We start from the raw sequence: 24879 nt of genomic DNA, 5'->3' as shown, positions 1-24879 counted from the left end.
GAAACAGGACACCTTTAGTCTCTGTTCTGGAATGACTTCCTGCAGTATCAGCTTTCCAGCATCTCTCAGGACCCTTCTGAACTAGAGAAAGTAAGATAAATCTGATTGCAAATTCAGATGACTATGTATTGTGCTGACATCTTAATGTGTAAGATAGACATTCTTTTGAATTATCTGCATCTTTGTGTCTGTTTATATAGAGAGGTGAATTATCTATTTTCTGGACTAACAGATTTGGCTATACAAATACATCTGAGGTTGTGCTACAATGACTTACCTAATTCTGTTGTTGTCCCTATGTCCAGTACAACCCTTTTGGGACCCCATGGACTGTAGCCTCCTTTATCTACGGGATTTCCCAGGCAAGAAAACCAATACAATATTGTAAAGTAATTAACCTCCAATTAAAATAAATAAATTTATATAAAAAAAAAAATACCGGAGTGTGTTGCCATTTACTTCTCCTTGGGATCTTCCAGATTCAGGGATCAAACCAGAGTTTCCTGCATTGGCAGGCAGATTCTTTACCACTGAGCCACCAGGGAAGCCCCTGTCTACTTTTACTTATATCAAAAATATATTTCTAAATCAAAGTTAAATTAACAAAAGTCTTCCTTTCTGTCCTATAGTTTCATGAACTTGAAATCAGAGTTCTGAAAGGTATACAAGTTATATTGCTTCACAAATATACTATGAATGGCACAATGCTAACAAGTTATAGTGAAGAATATTTCTTCTTAGATAACACTTGATCTTGTTAGAATGAGATGTAGATGAGGGATGAAGATCAATATTAATAGTCTATAGATATGAGGAGGTATTGAGAATTTTCCAGATATCTAACAATGTTAATCCATTCCTGTGATAAACATTAAAAATCAGTTATGATCTCTGTCCTCAAGGACTTTATATTCTCACTATATTTAGCAAAGTGAAACTATGTTCTTAGTCATTTCATTAATATCAGATAAAGCAAATGCATTTCTACTAGTCTAGACTCAGATAAACCTGGACAAAGTTCTACTCTTCGCATTTCAAGGAAGTTCTCCAAAAGGCCAATTAAGAATGGAGTGTAATTGTTTAAAACAAGTGAACTTTACAGCCAGGAGGCTTGAAATCAAGTTCTGGGTAATCTTAACAAATTGTTTGACTTCATGGAGCATCTGTTTTTCTATCTGGGTAATGGTGGCATTAACAAATTCCACCATTTGGAGTGTTGTATTGAGCTGAAATAATGTACTCAAGTGCTCTGAAACTATAAAGCTATGCTATCACTATGACATCAAACCACCATATAGTTTCAGGAGACTTAGGACCCTTGTTTCTTTCTAAAGAGAAGGGCACTTTTTTCAATGGGCCATAACCTCCACTCACCTCTTGGGGAAGGGCAGATCAAAGGTACCCTGGTATCTGGAGAACATCCCCTCTTGCTTTTTGGTTATCTTTCACATATTTGTCTTCATCTTTCTTATTTTAGTGGCCTTCTTTGGGATTTCAATGTACTATGAATTTTCCTTGTTATTACTTTTATTTCTCTTATATAGTACCAAAAGTTGGCACTAAGATTTTGCTACACTTTAGCCAAGATAGTAAATTAAAGCCTTTCACTTCACCAAGTTAAAAAAGCAATGATAATCATTTAAAAGTATCTCAGTTTGTGGCTGTGCTTCTCAGTCTTCCACTTGGGCCATTCTTATTTCTCTTTTACTGCACACATGTATAGGTTTAGCTCTTGTACACAAAAATAGGGAAGAAATAAAGTTAGAGTCATAATCCATTCAAATTTAGTTTTATTGTTGTTTTATCTTCAACATCTCTGTTCAAAAACAAATCATTAGTAAAGGAACAATGGATTGGTTCAAATTGGGAAAAGAGTATGTCAAGGCTGTATATTGTGACCCTGCTTATTTAACTTATATGCAGAGTACATCATGCAAAATGACAGGCTGGATGACTCATAAACTGGAATTAAGATTGCCAGGAGAAAAATCAACAACCTCAGATATGCAGATGACACCACTCTAACGGAAGAAAGTGAAGAGGAAGTAAAGAGCATCTTGCTGAGGGTGAAAGAAGAGAGTGAAAAAGCTGGCCTAAAACTCAATACTCAAAGAACTAAGATCATGGCAACCGGTCTCATCACTCCATGGCTAATAGATGGTGAAAAAGTGGAAACAGTGACAAATTTTATTTTCTTGGGCTCCAAAATCACTGCAAACAGTGACTGCAGCCATGAAATTAAAAATACTTGCTCCTGGAAAGGAAAGCTATGACAAACCTGGAAAGCGTATTAAAAAGCAGAGACATCACTTTGTGGAAAAAGGTCTGTAGAGGCTAGACTATGGTTTTTCCAGTAGTCATGTACAAATGTGAGAGTTGGACCATAGAAAAGGCTGAGTGCAGAATAATTGATGTTTTCGAGTTGTGGTGCTGGAGAAGACTCTTGAGTCCCTTGGACTTCCAAGGAGCTCAAAACAGTCAGTCTCAACTCTGAATATTCATTGGAAGGAGTGACGCTGAGCTGACGCTCCAATATTTTGGCTACCTGATGCAAAGAGCCCAACTCACTGGAAAAGACCCTGATGCTGGGAAGGATTGGAGGCAGGAGGAGAAGGAGCAACAGAGGATGAGATGACTGGATGGCATTATCGACTCAATAGACATGAGTTTGAACAAACTCCGGAAGACAGTGAAGAACAGGGAAGTCTGGCATGCTGCAGTCCAAGTGGTCGCAAAGAGTTGGACATGACTTAGCAACTGAATAGCAACAGCAAAGGAAAAATAAAAGTAAATACTCTTAAAGTTTTTTTTTTTTTTTTCCTTGTCTGAATGTTTATGTGCTGAGGAAAATGTACATTTATGCTTGAGATGTGTTTCAATACACTTAGTACAAGTAAATTGTAAAACTTCAAACACTTTTTAGACAAAAAGAACACAGGTTCACAGACTCTTTTGAGCAATTTCTAAAGTTAAGTCTGAAACAATGGAACTTCTGAAAATGAATTAGTTAACTTTTGACATGTTTTATATTCATAATTTGGAGAAGGAAATGGCAACCCACTCCAGCGTTCTTGCCTGGAGAATCCTGTGGACAGAGGAGCCTGGAGGGCTGCTGTCCATAGGGTCGCACAGAATTGGACATGACTGAAGTGACTTAGCAGCAGCAGCAGCATATTCATATTTTAAGTTAATGATTTTTAAAAGCATAAGCTTTTAACATTCAGAGTAAACTATATTTATTTTCCTGAAATAAGACCAACCATAAGCCCTGATTTTCTTATACTGGTAGTTGGCTGAATCTTTCACACAACTGAGCATCAGCGAATAGATGTTTTCCTAGACAAGTTTGAGAAATAATATACTTCATTTTTACCTTACCTAAAACAAGAAAATTTTCAATTTTCACCCAGTCGCAAACATTATTCAAAACAAATTTCTCAATAAAAGGTAGGTTTAGGGAGATGTATAGTACTGAGTTCTGGCAGCCCAGCCTCTAGCAATCCACCACAGCCGAAAGGTGTCTTGGTCCTCTAAACCATCAAGGAAGGCCCAGGAAACTTCTGGTGGGATAGGCTGAGGGTTAAAGGTGATGAGGAAACATAAGCAAAATTGAATTAAATCAGAACTCGGAATTCCAGACTGACATGTTTCTGCTAAGCTACTCCAAGTTTTGAAGAAGTACGCGAAGTAAGAGTGAACTGAGAAAGATCTGATAACCTGAACACATATACTGCTTGTCATTAACATACTCTCCTTGTTAGGACAATGTGTCATCAAAGGTGCAAATTAACAAGAGAATTTCCAGCATTTTCCTTCATTTGCGTACATCTTTCTTAACTTCAGACTCAAGAGAGGTCAAAAGAGGTGTGGAGTCACATGCAGACCACCCGCACAGAATCTACTTTGGAGATTTTGCCTCCCCCTTCCTCTTGAGATGGGGCAAAACGTGCTTTCTGCTCACAGACTTTCACTGAATCGGGCCCAGCAACCTCGTGACCACTTTCCTCGCAAGAGAATGGTTGGTCCACCAACCCCTGGTCACCTCGGCCTCAACTCAGCAGGGCCCGGGAACAGGGCGTGTGTCTCAGACTTTAGGCTGCGGGAGGAGGGCCGGGCGGAGTGTCCGGGTCCCACCGCAGGACCAGGATTGAGAGAGAGAGAAACAAGCTTGAATGGGACGGCAACTTGGAAGTGTTTTTTAAGGTTTCCTGAAATGGGCAAACGCGCGGTTAAATCCATCCAGCTGGGGAGCTTTCGAGGGCATCCCATGCTTTCTGTGCCTGGAACGCCCACAGGACCCTGGCCGAGAGGGGGCGAAGGTGTCCCGACTCTAAGCCCGCCCGCCCGGGCACCAGGGCGGCGCCGCCCGCGGAGCGCAGGGCCGCAGGCGCCGGGCTCTGAGCCCTAGCGGCTGCGTCCGCAGCTCGTCACGCCGCGCCGGGGCGGGGGTGGGGCGGAGGAACTACCGGAGGTTCCAAACTTGGAGACCGCGCTCCGCACCCAGTCCCGCCGGTGCAGACCTGCGGCTGCGGGGGCCGCGCGGCCCCCCGGGGTGGGGAGGGGGTAGGAAGGAGACAGGTGAGACCCGGCGCCCTCCCAGCGCCAGCCTTGCCCCCGCCGTCCTGCCCTGAGAGGGCACTCACCGGCTTTGCACGGGTCCTTGTAGTCCAGCGCCTCCGCCTCATCCTCTCCGTAGCCACCGAAAGTGTAGTCATAGTCGAGGCCAGCGCAGACCCCTAGTTCCGCGCAGAGGACAGCCCCCGTGGCCGCCAGCCACGCGAGCATCCCCGGGGAAAGCCTCTCCAGCCCCATCTTCCTCTCGAGGAAGGGCACCGGTTCCTGTCCCCGCGGAAGGCTCCTCGGCGCGACCCGGCGCTCAGGTGTCCGGGGACATGGGGCGCCGCCGGGCGGAGAGAGGGCAGGGCGACCTGTCCCCCGGCGCGGGCGAGGTGGCGGGCGGGGGCAGGTAGGGAGCGGGTCCGGGCGGGCGCGCGGCCAGGCTGTCTCCCGGCGGCCGTCCTTTCAGCTACTCAACGGCTCGGCTGCCCCAGGCTCAGGTTCTCGGGCTCAGATCCCGCGTGCACCCCGCACCCGGACCCGGTGCCGCTCTGGAAGGACAAGACCAGTCTTCACATCAGCGCGTCTGAGCTGAAAGTGGGGGACCGCGGTCGCGGGTGGGGAGCAGACATTCCTTTGCCGCCAGACCTTAAAAGCCGCAGAAGCAGCAAAGCAAGACTGCGAGAAGAGCTAAAGTGGGAGGATTTGGGGATGCACTGTTTGTCTTTTCCCCCAAGGCTGTCTCTTTACCCTCTTCCTAACTTGAAAAAAAAAAAAAAAAAATCTTCACGGCATCTAACCCAATCACTTGCATCCTGCTTACTTATTCATACAATCAGGGTCAGGATCCGGGCCACAGCCTCCTCTCCGCCTCCTTTCGGTAGCCCTGTAGGAGCAGACAGACACGAGCGCGCCGAGAATTCCATTTGTAATTTACTAAAGATAAAAATGAATATATCATGCACTGCGTCCACGAACAGCAGTTAATAGATGATGTACGTGCCAGCCGAGAGCGCCAGACCGGGGGTGGGCCAGGGATGCTGACAACTTGGCTCAAACCTCCACTTCCTCCCCAACACAAGCAGTTTGCGTCTCCCCTTTGCCGCCTTTGCCTCGGTACAGCCCGAGGGGAGGAAAAATGGGCCTCCGCGACCGAGGTAAAGAAACTGACTGCTTTCAAAGTCCCACAACCAGCAAAGTTTTCCTAAGAACTGAGATCCTCAGAACTGCAGTTAAAAAAAAATCCAAAATCCAGTTACAGATTGCAGCAGCAGGAAACGCGAAGACCTAGCCAAGGGCTGCGCTGTGGCTCACGCGGGCTCAGGAAGGGAAGTTGGAAGGAACACTTGGGAAGCAAATTTTCTGTGACAGCTCTGGCGCACATGCCCAGAGTTGCTCAGTATCCTCTGGCTTCAGTTTTACTTCGGAGGAGAGTGTGTAAAACCTGGCAGTGGGATTAGCGAGGTAAACCACATGTCAGCCTAGCAGACATAGGACAAACACAGGCTGTGGGAAATTGGGGAGAAAAAAAAAAATCAGAGGAAATCTCTGCAAAGCCCCTGTTGTGAGCAATCCCTACATCTGCAAGTAGTTTCCTAAATAGGTGAGAGGACTTCTTCCCCAAATTTCCAAAGGACTCATGATTGGGAGCCTTGCCTTCTCCAACTAAATCTTGAATTATTACTTTCTCAGGGATTTGTAAAAAATCTTCTGTTGCCTTTATATCTTAAGATTTAAATGTCCCCCCTTTTCTGAGCTACCATCAACATACATGCTTCTCTAGAGGAAAATATGAAGATAACCACACCCATGTGCGCGCGCACACACACACACACACACTTTTGATAGGTAGACCCAGTCTTTGGTTAGGAGATTAGACTCTGTTTTATGCTGATTAAAGAAAAATTAGAGGCTAAACTTAGAAAAGCTATCAGTTACTTCCAACTTAGAGTAAAAATGATGGGAAGATTGGGTAGAACTGAATGAGTCCATGTTCCTGGCAAAACTGGGGTTTTCTCAAAAGCCACTACAGTGATGGAACCTCTCCTCCAAAGATCTCAATCTTCTCACCCCAGGTCATAGAACAGAGAACAGTTCTGGAAAGAACATGTTCAATAAGCAAGTAGAAGTATTTGGTTTTGAAATCTCTTGCTGAGTCATTCTCAAATTCTTTTACATCAAAAAATGTTTGCATAATTAATAGTGGTATTCCTCTAGTGCAAGGCTAAAGAAGAATGCATTTTGCTTAGCCTATTTGAAAGCCCAGGAAATACAACTTTCCTTTAGAGGATCCTCTTGAACTGCTGACTCCCTACTCCCTACTGCCAGACCTTTAAAATGTCCCTTGTTAATCTAAATGACTTACAAACATCTCCTTAGACTATTTAATCATATGTGAATTTGCAAAAGTTTCTACCTGGAGTTTGACTAAACATCACTTACTTTGCAGTAATAACTGTTTCATTCATTTGTCCTGAATAAAATATTACCAGATAGGGACATCTGCCTATTATGTTTTCCATACAGAATATATCATTGCTTAGTTTTACAATTTTATAAATTTGTAATCTGGAATTACAATGAATGACATAGTAGAAGCTCAAATCAAAATATAGAAGTGTTTCTTTATAGCTAAAATACTTGCAGAGAATTCTTATTTACATCACTATATCCTAGACCTCAAACCCCTGATTTATTTTTAAATATGTATTAAATCTAATTCTGTTTTCATAATAAAATACCTACTTTTAAGTTTTATTTCTACAGTTACTATGATTGTAAACAAAAATAGATTTTGCCTTGCCCCTGAAAAATATAAACTGGTAAGAATTTCTAAGAAAACATAAAAAAAAAAGAATATGCATGTGAGAAAGGAGTAGAGTGTTCTGTCAGAAGTACTAGCCATATATATGTGCCTTATATCCAGTCTCCTGGGAAGATAAAAGAGGAGATTGATCCTTTAGTAAGACATCCTAAAGAAACCTTGGCTTCTAATTGGCAGGTGCCTCTGACCACCCTTACCACTTGCAGCAGAATCCCATTGACCCCAGCAATCCTAGGGAGGAAGCCACCCAAAATAACTGAAGTAAGAGGTATTCTCTGGGAGAAGGCAATGGCACCGCCACTCCAGTACTCTTGCCTGGAAAATCCCATGGATGGAGGAGCCTGGTAGGCTGCAGTCCATGGGGTCGCTGAGAGTCGGACACGACTGATCGACTTCACTTTCACTTTTCACTTTCATGCATTGGAGAAAGAAATGGCAATCCACTCCAGTGTTCTTGCCTGGAGAATCCCAGGGACAGGGGAGCCTGGTGGGCTGCTGTCTATGGGGTCACACAGAGTCGGACACGACTGAAGTGACTTAGCAGCAGCAGCAGCAGCAGCAAGAGGTATTCTCTATGCTGCTTGTCTATTTTGTTTGATATCATAGTAGTTAAACTTGTCTTGTAGACAACATCGGTTAGAAATGTCTATTTTCTAATCAAGTCAATTTATTATTAGCTAGTTGTGATTGTTGTTTGCTATGAAACCAAGTAATACATGAATATTTTGCCTTCATGTTCCTTGTCAAAAAGATAACTCAGACATATGTGGAAGAAAATGTGTCTCCCTCTCTCCCTTGGTTTCACCCCTGGGAACTGTGTCAACCTTCTAACTAAAGAGTGTGCATATATTTTGGCTCCATGAAATTGGGAGACACTGTTTTTTATGGCTTTTAGCTACTCCAGACCTTTTAACTCTCCTTTTCACCCCATTCTTATGGGACCCTCTCCAGCACATGTAAGACTTATTTTACTTTCTTTCTTCAAAGGTTCTCTCTCTCAGCCTTGAGCAATTCTTCAAAGCATCTCTAATTTTTAATTCAGAGTCCCAAATGCAATTGATGCTATGTGAAATCATTTTGGGTGATAAAGCATTTTTAAGATTTACACATGTGTGTATAATAGAAAAAATTACCAACAAATTTGCGGGGGCAAATGCATGTCTTATAGGCTTGCCTAGTGGCTCGGCAGTAAAGAATCCACCTGCAATGCAGGAGATGTAGTGTTTGATTCCTGGGTGGGGAAGATACCCTGGAGGAGAAAATGGCAACCTGCTCCTGTATTGTTGCTGGGAGAACTCCATGGACAGAGGAGCCTGTCGGGCCACAGTCTGTAGGGTCTCAAAGAGCCAGCAACTGCACACACACATGCTGCTTAGATTTTTAAAGTTAGCTGCTTTATGAAATTAAGTGAATGATATAGGCAGCCCATGAAAATTAGCTGATCTAATTCAGTTCCTGTGTCTGCCAGCTGGATGCTGTTTATGGATAGGGGGACATAGGAGCTAAATTAATTGCACCTGAATTGCAGTTTATTCCTTCTCTTACCTGCTTATCATGTGTGTGTGTTAAGAGGCTTCAGTCATGTCCAACTCTGTGTGACCCAATGGACTGTAGCCTGCCAGAGTCCTCTGTCCATGGGATTCTCCAGGAAAGAATACTGGAGTGGGTTGCCATGTCCTCCTCCAGGGGATCTTCCTGACTCATGGAACGAACTGGCATCCGTACATCTCCTGCACTGGCAGGTGGGTTCTTTACCACTGGTGCCCGGAGGAAGCCCTGCTTATGGCTCATTCTCATTTCTGGTAACACATTGCAATAAGATTATATTTGGCCACAGCAGTGGCATATATTTACTGTCAGCACTTTTGGTTTGTTCTCATATTTAGGCATTATTTGCTGTAGAAGTCTCAAGAAGAGCCACTAACTTGTATGTTCAGAAACCTAATGAGATCTAGAAATTATTGTATTCTTTATTCAGGCGTCCACTTTGCCAAAAGGAATTAGAGGGAATGGAATGGAGTAAGAAGGGGTCATCTCACTTCCTACCTCATGAGACTGATCGGTTTGTCAACCATGCATATTCAGTTGGTAAAATCTATGCCTGTACTGCATCTTCACTGTTGTCCCCTGAGCACCTAGCTGGGGAGGTACAAGAGTGTCACTTAGAATTAGTCTCTCAATCTAAATTCCAGTTTTCTTCTTAACAGCTTGATAACCTTGGACCCACATTTTTAATCTCATGTGCCTTCAGTTTCCTCATCCATAAAATGGATAATCTTATTATTTCATAATATTTAACAAAGTTGTTCTAAGGATTATTAGTTTATATATGTGCTGTGCTAACTACTATAGAGTGCACCTCTGGTATATATTTACTATAGTCATTGTAAAGAAGTTGTAGAAAAGTCAAACTATTTCTAGCTCTTCTAAACATATTATTTGTAAAGACAAAGTGACCCATTCACAGTTATGTTGGAGAGAAGCAGTGGACTAGCTGATTAAAAACATAAACTTCATTAACAGTTCTAAGTCTGACTTTGCCACTGAGGAGCTGTTTGGCCTTGGGCAAGTTCCTTCTCTAGCTTCACTTTCCTGATTTTTGAAACAAGAATGAGATACCCAAAAGCTTTGAACTAAAGAATTAAGGAAGATTATACATATAATGTACTTTCTAGTAGGGGTAAATACATTATAAAGAGTGGTTATTACTATTAGTTGGCCCTTTTCTAGTGATTTATGGGGAAGAAGATCATTTCCACTGTCAGACAAGAAATTCAGCGCACACACAAACCTGGTTACAAATTAAATAAACTAGGACAGTTTTATTTGAAAAATTCCAATAATATAAAACCTATCGAATTGAAATAAAAATTTAGGTGATGTTGCTGGTGTTGCTTATAAGTCCCCCAGTTAATATATTTACTTCTGTGACTGAATGTTTTTCATCTAGCCATTTTCTGTCCCCTTGATTTAGCATACATGCTAATGGTCTAATATGCATATAGCAAATGGTCTAATATGTTTGTATCTTCATATTGTGAGCATTATTTGAAGTACAAATAAAATTTGTACATTTCATCTTACTTTTCTCATGAAGATTAGAAACCACACACTGAAGTTTTCCATAAAACATACTATATACTGTCAACTCACTGAGAATAACTTAAAAATAAAATAATGAAGTAGTACCAGCCTCTTGTGAGAAAGAAACTGTAAGGCATATTATCTGGATCAATCACTTGCAAACTTTTTTCTGATCCTCTGCTCCTTTGAAGATAGAGAATAATAGTAGAATGAGTGAATATATTACTGTCACCTCATAACCCCTTGTGGCTCAGCTGGTAAAGAATCCTCCTGCAATGCCGGAGACCGGGGTTCAATCCCTGGGTTGGGAAAATCCCCTAGAGAAGGGAAAGGCTACCTGCTCCAGTATTCTGGGCTGGAGAATTCCATTGTCCATGGAGTCTCAAAGAGTTGGACACAACTGAATGACTTTCACATAACCTCTGACCCTCCAGTGAGTGCTTTAACTGGCAGTTCTTTGGGGGCCTGCAGTTCTGCTGAACCAGTGGACTAGTGCTGGGCAGTGGAGAACTGCATGTGTGACAGAAGCCAAGAGCCAAAAGCCTCTAGCCCCTGGGAGAGCCCATTATCCCTTTGGCCTTTAGTGAAACCTCACTTTGCAACGTTCTTTCATGACTCCCCAGATTATATCCTAAACGAAAGCGCCTACTCTACCTGCATCCAAGTCAGTGTTTCTCATTGAGACCACATCGTCTCCAGGCATGAATCCCACAAAGCATATGTTGTGCATGTACATATGTACTACTGCAAAATAAATTTTTAGCTGAGAAAGAGATTTGAGTCTATCCAATTAATATAGCAATCCAAGTGATATAGGTCATCACTGGAAATATTTAACACTGAAATAAATGTGAAAATTAATTTAAGAAATCTATACATTTAATATAAAAACAAAATTTAGGATTAGAAAGTGTCATTGAATCCTTGCTCTACTTGTTAAATATCTTTGGACACATTCTTAGCTTGATTTTTCTCACCTTTAAAATGAAGTGATTACCTGATGTCATTATCTTGTGGTGCAGACACATCCTGTATAATCACTTAGGCATGGAGCATGGTATATGACAGGACATCCATGGCTGCTCCAAGAACAGAGTAGGCACTTGGGTCCTCACCTTCCCCCACCCACAAAGAACAAATATCTGTGAGATCACAGTCAAATCAGAGACCCTGAAAATAAACTTGCAATAAGTATTTACAAAATGGTTGGGAAATACAAGATATTCCTACAGAGGTAAAAAGAGAAACCAAAGGGAGTCTGGAAAGGAAGAATGCATATATTCATAACAGCACTCAGGGACTTTAGGCTTTATCTCTCTTTTCATCTCTATCTGTAAGCAACTAAATGTCTAAATAGCAGTAATATCCCACAGCTAACTTGATTAAATTACCTTCTCACAAAAAATTTCTGACAGCCTAGATTTATCAAAGCAAACATCTTTGAGTAAAATTGGAAAAATCATTTCTGGGTAGTTGATTGGTATATACCAAGACTTGTTTGACATCAGTTTTTACGATGCATTGTAAAATCACCAAGTTATTTTATAACTTAACTCTATTCACAACTTGCAGCTGCACTTGAACACTGGTTTTTCCTGTGAATATTTCTAAACTCTCCATCATGCTCTGGGTCTGGTTTTGAGGCCAGGCCAGATTTATTTTGTAAGCTGCACTGCTCAGGTGGCAATAATTAATGACCTTGGCCTTCAGCTTCAGGCATGATAACTCACTTTGGATCACTTTTCCAACCACTAAAGCAATAGTTTTGCACTGTAAAACCAACCCCCAATCAATATTAAGCATCTGAGGTGTGTTTATTTATATATTTATTGCTTTTCATCTTTGAAGCCCTTTAACAACGTTTACTGATGGTCCTTAAAATAAGCGATCATGGTTTGTTTGAAACTAGCAACACCAACTCTACAACCATAACATGCTGAAGTGGCTGCAACTCAGAGGGGACAAGGTCCTTCAAGTTTTATCTCTTCCTCACTTTCCAGAAGAAGTTTTTATTCAGACTTACACTATGTCTGACAACCAAAACTAAAAAGAAAAAAAAAAATTCAATAGAGCAGAGCACAGCTGGGCCAAAAATATCAAATGTCTGCACCATGGATTCTAGTTTCTTCAGGTCAGTAGAGCACTGAATTAATCACATTGCTTTCCCAGGGTATTGAGGAGAGCTGAGTTATCGAAAGCTAATCACTCAGACAAGGTTTTTTGAAAGCACCCCTTACCCTCAATTATCTAGCTATTTCAGATGAAAATGGGTGTGGTGCTTTCATTTTTTGCTACTGGAAAAGTGCTGACATTTCTGCATAATTTCCTCCTTCTCCTACTTTAGTTGGAGTGTATTTGATAGAAGGTTATACTTAGTGCTTTCCAAATTACTATGACTGCTCTAAAAACACCATTGGTGACTGAGGTCACAGTTTATTTGTAAGGCTGTGCTTAGTATTGAATCCTTTTAAGTACTCTGCAGTAATAAATATAGTGGATTGCTATCCATTTTCTCTTTTTCACTTTTATTCAGAAGGACAAGGAAAGTCTCCTCATCCATATAGGTTCCAACATCAAAATAAAAGTAATTAAAATGCTTTAATAATTTCAAAACAAATAAGTAATTATGCTGCTTTAATAATTTTAAAATAACAACAGATTTAAACATTTCTTAAAACAGTAAAAATGAGCTATTCTCCTTTATTTTCTTAATATCTGAAAACAATTGCTATGAAAAATGGAAATTGCCATGTGTTTGACTTTAAAATCAGTGTAAAGCGTATGACTTTCTCTGTTGAAATCATCAGGCCACATGCAGAGAACCTGAACTGTTTGCTCTTAATTACTAGTAAAACCAGAAAACAATTAGAAGAGCAATTAATTCAATATGTAGTAAGATCTTTTATTAGCCATTTTATTCTAATAACCCAGTATTTATAAATGCCTCAGTTCACAGGACATGCTCTCAAAGAATAAATAAAATGATCATAAAACAATAGCTCTTTGTATTTTTCTTTCAGTTGATGATCTTTATTATACAAAAACAATGTCAGAGCAGACCAGTTACTAACTTGTGTTCTTCTTACCCACAAAACTTACTTGCCCCTAGCTAAATCTACATTTACTGTTTTGACCTGTTATTTGAGTTACTTTTAAAAAATACTTTCCCAAAATAATAAACATTAAAATGCATAATGTGATGATAAATTTTCATTTAGCTCAAAAGAACTAATCTTATTGCAAAATTAGTTGTTTCTTTCACATGTCAAGTTAGTACTATAGGCTGAAGTGATGACTTTTTTGATCTGAAAGATTTTCTGTAGCTTTTTAATTTTTTAAATTGCTAATTTTGAATTTCAAACATGAAATCTGCTTTTCTCCAGTTGTCATGATGTGTTTTCCATAAGATCAATCCTTCAACCATGTCACTCATTTCTGTGTGCATTGTTTGAATGATTTTTCCATTTAAAAGTTCTCCTGAGGATTTATAATTTATATTTTTGTACCACAATTGTGAGATATTTTTGTATATATTTTAAGCATTTTTTAAAAAATTAGTGTTCTAGTTAATACAATGGGCAAAAAATCAAAACTATAAGCTCTGCATCAGAATTTGAATATTGAAAGTACTATATATGATGAAATTTGAAAATTAAGATCACAAGAGGAACTGTGTTGAGTAAAGGACATGATGATATCACATCCTTTCCTAGCAACATGACTAAAACTCTTAAAGAATTACTGAGTTTGTAAGAGTCAAATTTATAACATTGATTATGATTTAATTAAATGTGTCTGGCACCTCATAAAAGAAAGAAAATACAATAATAATCTAAGTCATCAGATAGCCTTAACTATATTGATGTATTGCTCTGAAGAATGTAATACCAGTCCTTCAGATCTTGTTTTTCTGCCAAGTGTTCAAATGCCACATAGCATTGAAATTCTTAGTTTCAAAGACAGAAACAGTACAGGAGTCAGGCACTAATTGCCTTAATGTGTTTTAGTGTATGGTGTTCTAATTGGCATGCTGTGCGAAGCATTACCCAGATTGTACAAAGAGGAGGCCTTATGCAGACTACATTTAGCAACTGTATCCCTGTTGGCTGGTCAGTTAATTTGACATCTGGCAACCTCTAGTGAGAACCAAAAGCTGTTAGACAACATAAATTTCCTTGTCCAATCGCAGTCCCTATAGAAACTACGGAAAAAGACAGAAAAGAACCTCAGTAAGAATAGAATGTTTTTTTCTTTTTTTCAGATCACAGCATAAATTCAAGCTTGAGAGGATGAAAATATTAAATATATATATATATATATCTTTAGAAAAATGACCTCAATTTTTTTAGAAGTTTCATTGCAGTCAATTACTACTCTAAGAAAATTAAAATTTATACAAACAACAGGAAAAGTGTGAAAAGCTTAATGATAACATAAGTTAAGTATCAAACAAAAAAGAAAGCAAAATGACTTTTCTATATATTACAAATAAAACTGGACAGTTATTTGTTTTCAACAACTTTTTTTAGAAAATAAATGTTCAAAGTTTAGAATGATACAATTTTACTATATTTTGAATTAACCCTATAAAGCATAGTGTTAGTTCCTGAAATTAAGATATTAAATAATTAAGTGTATTTCAATGCCAAATGTAAATGTATAAATAAATACATAGGGTATGAATGAGAATATCATGGCCTTAACTCTCAAACCACATAGCACAGCCCTTGATATTCTGATAAATTTAGTTGTAACATCTATAACTTTTATAATGATGTCTAGTTGATTAAGATCAATATATATTAATGGGATAACATAGGCATAGAAGGATGAGTGACATACGGTCACACTCTGAATGAGTGGATGTCTCATCTAGTAGAGTGGATGTCAGGAATAATGATCAAATATGATAAATACCTTGTATGATAAACAAATGAAAGCTTATAGATGTTCCATTAAAAGTGATAATTTTGCTTTTGCACAGCAAAGGAAACTATAAATAAGGTGAAAAGACAACCTTCAGAATGGGAGAAAATAATAGCAAATGAAACAATTGACAAAGGATTAATTTCCAAAACATATAAGCAGCTCATACAACTCAATACCAGAAAAATGAACAATCCAATCCAAAAGCAGGCAAAAGAACTAAATAGGCATTTTTCCAAAGAAGACATACAGAGGCTAACAAACAAACACGAAGAAATACTCAACATCACTTATTATTAGAGAAATGCAAATCAAAACTACAACGGGGTATCACCTCACACCAGTCAGAATGACCAGCATCCAAAAATCCACAGATAACTAGTGTTGGAGAGGATGTGGAGAAAAGGCAACACTCTTGCACTGCTGGTGGGAATGTAAATTGATACAGTCACTATGGAAGACAGTGTGGAGGTTCCTTACAAAATTAAGAATAAACCTCCATAAGACCCAGCAATACGACTTCTAGGCATTTACCCCAAGGAAACCAAAACTGAAAAAGACACATGTACCCTGATGTTCATTGCAGCACTGTTTACAATATCTTGGATATGGAAGCAACCTAGATATCCATCAACAGATGAATGGATAAAGAAGCTGTGGTACATATATGCAATAGAATACTTAGTTCAGTTCAGTTCAGTCACTCAGTCATGTCCGACTCTTTGCGACCCCATGAACTGCAGCATGCCAGGCCTCCCTGTCCATCACCAACTCCCGGAGTCCACCCAAACCCATGTCCATCGAGTCAGTGATGCAATCTAACCATCTCATCCTCTGTCATCCCCTTCTCCTCCTGCTCTCAATCTTTCCCAGGATCAGGGTCTTTTCCAATGAGTCAGCTCTTCCCTTCAGGTGGCCAAAGTATTGGAGTTTCAGCTTCAACATCAGTCCTTCCAATAAACACTCAGGACTGATCTCCTTTAGAATGGACTGGTTGGATCTCCTTGCAGTCCAAGAGACTCTCAAGAGTCTTCTCCAACACCACAGTTCAAAAGCATCAATTCTTTGGTGCTCAGCTTTCTTTATAGTCCAACTCTCACATCCATACATGACTACTGGAGAAACCATATCGTTGACTAGATGGACCTTTGTTGGCAAAGTAATGTCTATGCTTTTGAATATGCTATCTAGGTTGGTCATAACTTTCCTTCCAAGGAGTAAGCATCTTTTAATTTCATGGCTGCAATCACCACCTACTCAACCATAAAAAGGAACACATTTGAGTCAGTCCTAATGAGGTGGATGACCTAAAGCCTAATATAAAAAGTGAAGTAAGTCAGAAAGAGAAAAACAAATATCATTTACTAATGTATATATATGGGATCTAGAAAGATGATACTGATAAACTTATTCACAGGGAGGCAATGAAGATGCAGACATAGAAAATAGACTTATGGACAAGGGCAGGGGATAGGAAGGAGAGGATAAGAATGGAGAGAGTAGCATGGAAGCATATACACTAACATATATAAAATAGTTAGCCAATGGAAATTTTCTGTATGACTCAGTGAACTCAAACTGAGGCTCTGTAATAACCCAGAGGAATGAGAAAGAGTAAGAGGTGGGAGGGAGTTTCAAGAGGGAGCAGACATATGTACACCTATGGTTAATTCTTGTTTATGTATAACAGAAATTAAACCAACATTGTAAATCAATCATCAATCAATTAAAGATAAATAAATATAATTATTAAAGAAAAAGTGATTGCTTTCACATTAGGGAATGAAGGGAGAGTGTTCATGGGGGTGTTTGACCTTAATAGAGAATATGAGGGAGAATGAAAGAGGAAAAAGCAAGCACCTCTCTGCTTTCTTTGGTGCTAAATCCTGTTTATCTTACTTGGCCTTATTTATAAAAATATTATCTCTTTATACTTACATTGGGTAATAACCTTCTTTTTTTTATATTTCACATATATGTTATAACTTTCTATATTTTAATCTTTCTGTTATTAATAACAGTGAATATATTAATGCATTGTTTACATCAGGGTATTTGGTATAAACAAAACACATTTCAAATGGGTTTTACACAACATTTATATGTAGTTTTTCAATGTTTTGGGACTATAGTTGCTTTGGAAATTATAAAATTCATCCTCATTTAGAAAAACTGGAGTGCTCTGTACCTCCTTAGTGCTCTAACATTTAAAAATGTTTCAAGAAATGTAAATTACATCAAAAATCCTTTTTCAAAAAAAGAGCAAGTTTCTGTGATCAAATAAATATTTTCTTGGTATATATTTTATACATTTATGTTTTACCCATTTTATAAAATTTGTATCCTGTAGACTAAATAAGTATATTATTTGGACCCAAACTTTTTTGGACAGTCTCTTAAGACTTAGAGTTATTCTTTCACATGTAAGTTTGCTGAGATTTGAGTATAAGAATGAGTCTCATTATGTCCCAAAGATTCCATTGGATAAACTCTACCCAGAAAATAATGATGTATTTTATTTTTAAAACATTTAAAACGCTTTTTATTTTCTTCCAGCTTTATTGAGTCATAGTTGACATGCAGCACTGTGTAAGTTTGAAATGTGCAGCATACTGATTTGACTTACATATCATGAAATGATGACCACAATAAGTTTAGGGAACAGTGATCACTCACACAGATATAAACTTAAAGAAATAGAAAAGAATATTTCTCCCTAGTGATGAGAACTCTTAGGATTTACTCTCTTGGCAACTTTAATATATAACATAAAGCAGTGTTAATTATATTAATCATGTTGTAAGTTATATCCCTAGTATTTACTTATCTTACAACTAGAAGTTTGTGCCTTTAGATTACCTTATCCAATTTATCCTACCCCACAACTGGCTGTGGTAACCACAAATCTGATCTCTTTTTCTATCTGTTTGTTTATTTGTTATTGTGGTATAATTGACCTGTAACACTATGTTAGCTCCTGTTACACAATACAGTGATTTGATATTTCTATACAGTTCAAAATGATCATCATGATAAATCTAGTTACCATCTGTTATTATAGAAAAATATTGGATAATTGACTATAAAATATTTTCTCATTTAATCAATTGAGCACAAAATTGATTATATTTGGCCATATTGTGTGTTTGCTACGATTATTTTTTCTCTTCCTTTCTTTTGGGAAATAGCTGTTTAATTATGTTAGTCCAACTAGATCTAGATCTATTCTTATGAATCTAGCTTCCTAAAATTCTTATAAATTGTTTTACAAATTAAAAAACATCATAAGAAAAAATAGGGGGCTTACATGATATTTTCCCACATCATAATTGGTAATACTGGGGTAGTTTCAAATTTTGTGATTGGTAACTTAAAAAACATAATTTTGAGAATGTAATTTCAATTAACTAATCAATGTATTGATAATTAAACTAAACAAATGTATGGAATGAGGTGACAGTCAGAAAATTTATTTTAATTTTTAAAACATCAGCTCTTAGAATCTTTTAATGAAGCTTTGTTGTCATGGATCGTCAAATCATAGCAATTAAAATGATCATAGGTCATGTACAACTTTTTCATTTTTAAAATAATTGAAGCTCTTGTTATCTTGGAGATATGATGAGTATCAGGTAGCCAGTAAGATTCTTTGCTGTTGTTGTGCTTAGCTGCTCAGTCGTGTCCGAATCTTTCTGACCCTATGGACTGTAGCCCGCCAGGATCCTCTGTCCATGGGGATTCTTCAGACAAGAATAATGGAGTGGGTTGCCATGTCCTCCTCCAGGGAATCTTCCCAACCTAGGGATTGAACCCAGGTCTCCTGCATTGCAAGCAGATTCTTTGCCATCTGAGTCACCAGGGAAACCAGTGAGACTCTTGGCTCTATTCATTTAATTTGGGTTTAGTCTGAATTATCTCTTTCAGTTTCTGATTTAGGCTTTGAGTCAGATGATTGAGTTTTCAGTTGGCTCACATTCTTTGAAGTGTTTGTGAGTGTCTGTGCTTTAGAAAGTAACTGAGGTTCTTTTAAGTCAGCCATTGGGAGCAGCATTGCTTAGCTATGTCTCCGCAGACAAAGGGATATGGATAAAGGCAATTTCTTCCATTGGGTTGGCCAGATGATTCCTCCAGTTTTCAAGTAAAAATAAAAGACCCATTTTCATTTTCACAAGGAACTTTATTGAGCAACATACTCACTGTTTTGTTCCACTAACACTTTCTACCTTGTTTTTCAAAAAACTTCATAATTCCATCTTCCCCAAACTTTTATCTTTTTGAGCAAAAAAGGCACTGTTCCAGGTGCCTTTTACAGTCTTCCACAGAATTAAATTTTTTTTTTTCATTAAGAGAATTTTATAAGAGGGTTCCCTTTTCTCCACACCCTCTCCAGCATTTATTGCTTGTAGACTTTTGGATCACAGCCATTCTGACTGGCGTGAAATGGTACCTCATTGTGGTTTTGATTTGCATTTCTCTGATAATGAGTGATGTTGAGCATCTTTTCATGTGTTTGTTAGCCATCTGTATTCTTTCTTTGGAGAAATGTCTATTTAATTCTTTGGCCCATTTTTTGATTGGGTCGTTTATTTTTCTGGAATTGAGCTGCAGGAGTTACTTGTATATTTTTGAGATTAGTTACACTGTTGGTGGGAATGCAAACTAGTACAGCCACAATGGAGAACAGTGTGGAGATTCCTTAAAAAACTGGAAATAGAACTGCCTTATGATCCAGCAATTCTACTGCTGGGCATACACACTGAGGAAACCAGAATTGAAAGAGACAAGTGTACCCCACTGTTCATCCCAGCACTGTTAATAATCGCCAGGACATGGAAGCAACCTAGATGTCCATCAGCAGATAAATGGATAAGAAAGCTGTGGCACATGAAGTATTACTCAGCCATTAAAAAGAATACATTTGAATCAGTTCTAATGATGAAACTGGAGCCTATTATACAGAGTGAAGTAAGCCAGAAAGAAAAATACCAATACAGTATACTAACACTTATATATGGGATTTAGAAAGATGATAACGATAACCCTGTATGTGAGACAGCAAAAGAGACACAGATGTATAGAACAGTCTTTTGGACTCTGTGGGAGAGGGAGAGGGTGGGATGATTTGGGAGAATGGCATTGAAACAGGTATAATATCATATATGAAACGAGTCATCAGTCCAGGTTTGATGCATGATACTGGATGCCTGGGGCTGGTGCGCTGGGATGACCCAGAGGGATGGTATGGAGAGGGAGGAGGGAGCGGGGTTCAGGATGGGGAACACGTGTATACCTGTGGTGGATTCATGTTGATGTATGGCAAAACCAATACAATATTGTAAAGTAATTAACCTCCAATTAAAATAAATAAATTTATATTAAAAAATAAAAATAAACTCAAAAAAAAGAGAGAATTTTATGAAGATCAAAATTAATAGGAATTCAAAGGTGCCATGTCTAGTGAATATGGCAGATGAATCAGAACTTCCCGCTCAAACTGTTAACAGTTGTTGCCTGGTCATCAATGAAACATGCTGTCTTGTATTATGCTGATGTAAGATTATGCATTTTCTGCTAACTAATTCTAGACACTTTTTGTCAAGTGCTTGTTTCAGTTGGTTTAACTGGGAGCAGTACTTGTTGGAATTAATCATTTGATTTTCCAGAAGGAGCTCATAAATAGAGGACTCCCTTCCAATCCCACCATATACACATCACCTTCTTTGGATGAAAAACAACCGTGCCTTCTTTGCTCAAAAAGATTAAAAGTTTGGGGAAGATGGAATTATGAAGTTTGGTGTTGTTGGTAGCAGTTCATTTCACTTGCTCCATGATCTCAAACACTCCACATTATTATACAGTATCCACTTTTTATCACCTGTCACAAGTTGTTTTAAAAGTCAAATGTTTTCATTACATTTAAGTAGAGAATTGCCTGTGGACATATGGTCAAGAAGGTTTTTTTCCTTTACTTTATATGGAACCCAAACATCAAAGCAATTAACATAACCAAGATAGTACAAATTAGTTTCAGTACTTTGGATATTTTGAGTATGTCAGTTATCTTCTGCATGGTATAACATTGATTGTTCTCAATGTCTTGATTTGATCACTGTCAGCTTCAATTTGTCTACCCAAACATGGGGCATCATCCAGCAAGAAATCTCCAGCATAAAACTTCACAAATAATTTTTGGCATGTTCAATCAGTCCCAGTGCCTTCCCCATTCACTGCATAAATTTTTATTTTTGGTTTCAGTTTCATTTTTACCTTTCTTGAAAACATTTGGATCATTCTTCTTATACTCTCTTGTCCATTATCTTACACCATCCACAGGTGGGGGCACTTAGAAGCTCTCTAAATTACTCAGAGATAAATTAGTAATGAGTTAATTGAATATTCAAAGAATATATATGTTAGAATTTGTTGCTGGTGGTGTTGAGTAAAACATTAATTTTTAATTTATAAGCTACATGCTAGATAGCCTATCTATCTTTGTGATATTTTTATCATCTACTTTGTTGGATAGCTGAATTAAAAGGTGCACTCATTTTGGCAATGGCAGTTAAGTTGGAGGAAGATTTGCTTCTTTCTTGGGAAAGGAGTATGTCAAGGATGTATATTGTCACCCTGTTTATTTAACTTATATGCGCAGTACATCATGCAAAATGCCAGGTTAGAAAACACACACAGTGGAATCAAGATTGCCAGGAGAAGTATCAGTAACCTCAGATATGCAGATGACTCCACACTTATGGCAGAAAGTGAAGAGGAACTGAGGAGACTCCTGATGAAAGCAAAAGAGAAGAGTGAAAAAGTAGGCTTAAAACTCAAAATTCAGAAAACTAAGATCATGGCATTTGGTCCCATCACTTCATGGCAAATAGATGGGAAAACAATGGAAACAGCATGAGACTTTATTTTTCTGGGCTCCAAAATCACTGCAGATGGTGACTGCAGCCATGAAATTAAAAGATACTTGCTCCTTGGAAGAAAAGCTATGACCAAACTAGACAGCATATAAAAAGCAGAGACATTACTTTGCTGACAAAGGTCCATCTTGTCAAAGTTATGGTTTTTCCATAGTCATATATGGATGTGAGAGTTGGACTATAAAGAAAGCTGAGCCCTGAAGAATTAATGGTTTTGAACTGTGGTGTTGGAGAAGACTCTTAAGAGTCCCTTGGACTGCGAGGAGACTCAATCAGTCAATTCTAAAGGAAATCAGTTCTGAATATTCATTGGAAGGACTGATGATGAAGCTCCAATACTTTGGCCGCCTGAAAGAACTGAGTCATTTGAAAAGACCATGATGCTGGGAAAGATTGAACGTGGGAAGAGACGGGGATGACAGAGGATGAGATGGTTGGATGGCACTACTGACTCAATGGACAAGAGTTTGAGCAAGCTCCGGGAGTTGGTGATGGACAAGGGAAGTCTGGGGAGCTGCAGTCCATGGGGTGGCAAAGAGTTGGACATGACCGAGTAACTGAACTGAAACTGTCATCCATTCCAATAAGCATTGACTGTGTTTTCTGTATCAGTACTCAGTCTGCTGTAAGATAAATCATATATTCAGACCTTTCTGAATGCTTAGATCATAGTTTTCATCCCGGAGTTTTATGGGCTTTCCCCACTAACATTTAAGAATATTTTTGAGTGCTGCATGCTCTAAACTTTGGAGCATACAAACTAAAAAATATAAATTCTACTCATCTGACTTTTTAATTTTTTAAAAAAAATTCCAACTGGTGCATTAGTACAAAGATGAGAGTGACTTTTCCATTAGTGGAAGTTCCTTTTTAGAAAGATGATATTCAATCTTCTGAGATACTTGATGCTTTCATGGATACTCAGATTTTTACTGTATCTTTAATCAAATTTGACCATTCCATTATTCTTAGAACATTATGACCTCCGTTTCATTTGTTTAAGATTTTAAAATTTATAAACACCTATATAAACAATGTTTTATTATGATTTCTAGATTTTTATTATATAGTTTTCATGTTCATGTTCTTTTCATTTTCAATTTTATACTTTTCCAGTTTAGATTTTATTTATTTATTAGATTGATCAAAAATATTTTTTAATGCCATTCTCCCAAATCATCCTCCCCCTCCCTCTCCCACAGAGTCCAAAAGACTGTTTTATACATCTGTGTCTCTTTTGCTGTCTCGCATACAGGGTTATCGTTACCATCTTTCTAAATTCCATATATATGTGTTATTATACTGTATTGGTGGAGAAGGCAATGGCACTCCACTCCAGTACTCTTGCCTGGAAAATCCTATGGACAGAGGAGCCTGGTAGGCTGCAGTCCATGGGGTCGCTAGGAGTGGGACACTACTGAGCAACTTCACTTTCACTTTTCACTTTCATGCATTGGAGAAGGAAATGGCAACCCACTCCAGTGTTCTTGCCAGGAGAATCCCAGGGACAGGGAAGCCTGGTGGGCTGCCGTCTATGGGGTTGCACAGAGTCAGACACCACTGAAGCGACTTAGCAGCAGCAGCAGCATACTGTATTGGTGTTTTTCTTTCTGGCTTACTTCACTCTGTATAATAGCCTCAGTTTCATCCACCTCATTAGAACTGATTCAAATGTATTCTTTTTAATGGCTGAGTAATATTCCATTCTGTATATGTACCAAAGCTTTCTTATCCATTCATCTGCTGATGGACATCTAGGTTGTTTCCATGTCCTGGCTATTATAAACAGTGTTGTGATGAACATTGGGGTACACGTGTCTCTTTCAATCCTGGTTTCCTCGATTGTATAATATCATATAAGAAACGAATCACCAGTCCAGGTTCGATGCAGGATACAGGAAGCTTGGGGCTGGTGCAGTGGGATGACCCAGAGGGATGGTACGGGGAGGGAGGTGGGAGGGGGGTTCAGGATTGGGAACACGTGTACATCCGTGGTGGATTCATGTTGATGTATGGCAAAACCAATACATATTGTAAAGTAATTAGCCTCTAATTAAAATAAATAAATTTAAATTGAAAAAAGTTTTTTAGTTAATTTATGTTTTTCTTATTGCTTTCTTTTACACTTCATACTCCTTATATTGAAGTTGGTTTTTCTATTTTAAGCAAAATTGTGTGTGTGTCCAAAATTCTATTTTAAGCAAAAATAAATTTGATGGAATTGCACACTTAGGGAGATCTTGGAAGTTTGAAAAAGCAAGCTTGTTTCTGATCCATCAGGAATGACCCAAGAAAACCATAGAACCAGCCTGTAGGGACAGTTTCATATTTGATACAATCAGAAAGAGAAAAATTGGGATGGATGTCATTGCTAGAAATGTTGACTTCATGAATGCACTCCTTAACTTTGATCTAGGAATCAGCAAGTCACCACCGCTGCATCTATTTCTGATGCAGAAAACCCAACTTCTCTACCACAGTGTCTACCAGAAAAAAAACTGTAATAGGAAACTTCTTCTCCCCATTTTCACCATTTAGAGCTCTGCTACCCAACATGGC

General features: G+C 38.5%; 1 long non-coding RNA gene across 1 annotated transcript in view; it reads left to right on the top strand.

The window, feature by feature from the left end:
- Positions 1-8895: 8895 nt before the first annotated feature.
- The window catches only part of LOC129630028 (uncharacterized), a 34184-nt gene continuing 18200 nt past the window's right edge, over positions 8896-24879 (top strand). Inside the window, exon 1 of the long non-coding RNA XR_008703472.1 lies at positions 8896-9123. This is a non-coding gene — a long non-coding RNA (uncharacterized LOC129630028). The remainder of the gene's footprint in view (positions 9124-24879) is intronic.

The sequence above is a fragment of the Bubalus kerabau genome, chromosome 16 (genome assembly GCF_029407905.1).
Source record: "Bubalus kerabau isolate K-KA32 ecotype Philippines breed swamp buffalo chromosome 16, PCC_UOA_SB_1v2, whole genome shotgun sequence".
Taxonomy (NCBI): domain Eukaryota; kingdom Metazoa; phylum Chordata; class Mammalia; order Artiodactyla; family Bovidae; genus Bubalus; species Bubalus kerabau.
Note: the sequence above shows the minus strand (reverse complement) of the source record. Positions and strands in the feature narration are given on the sequence as shown.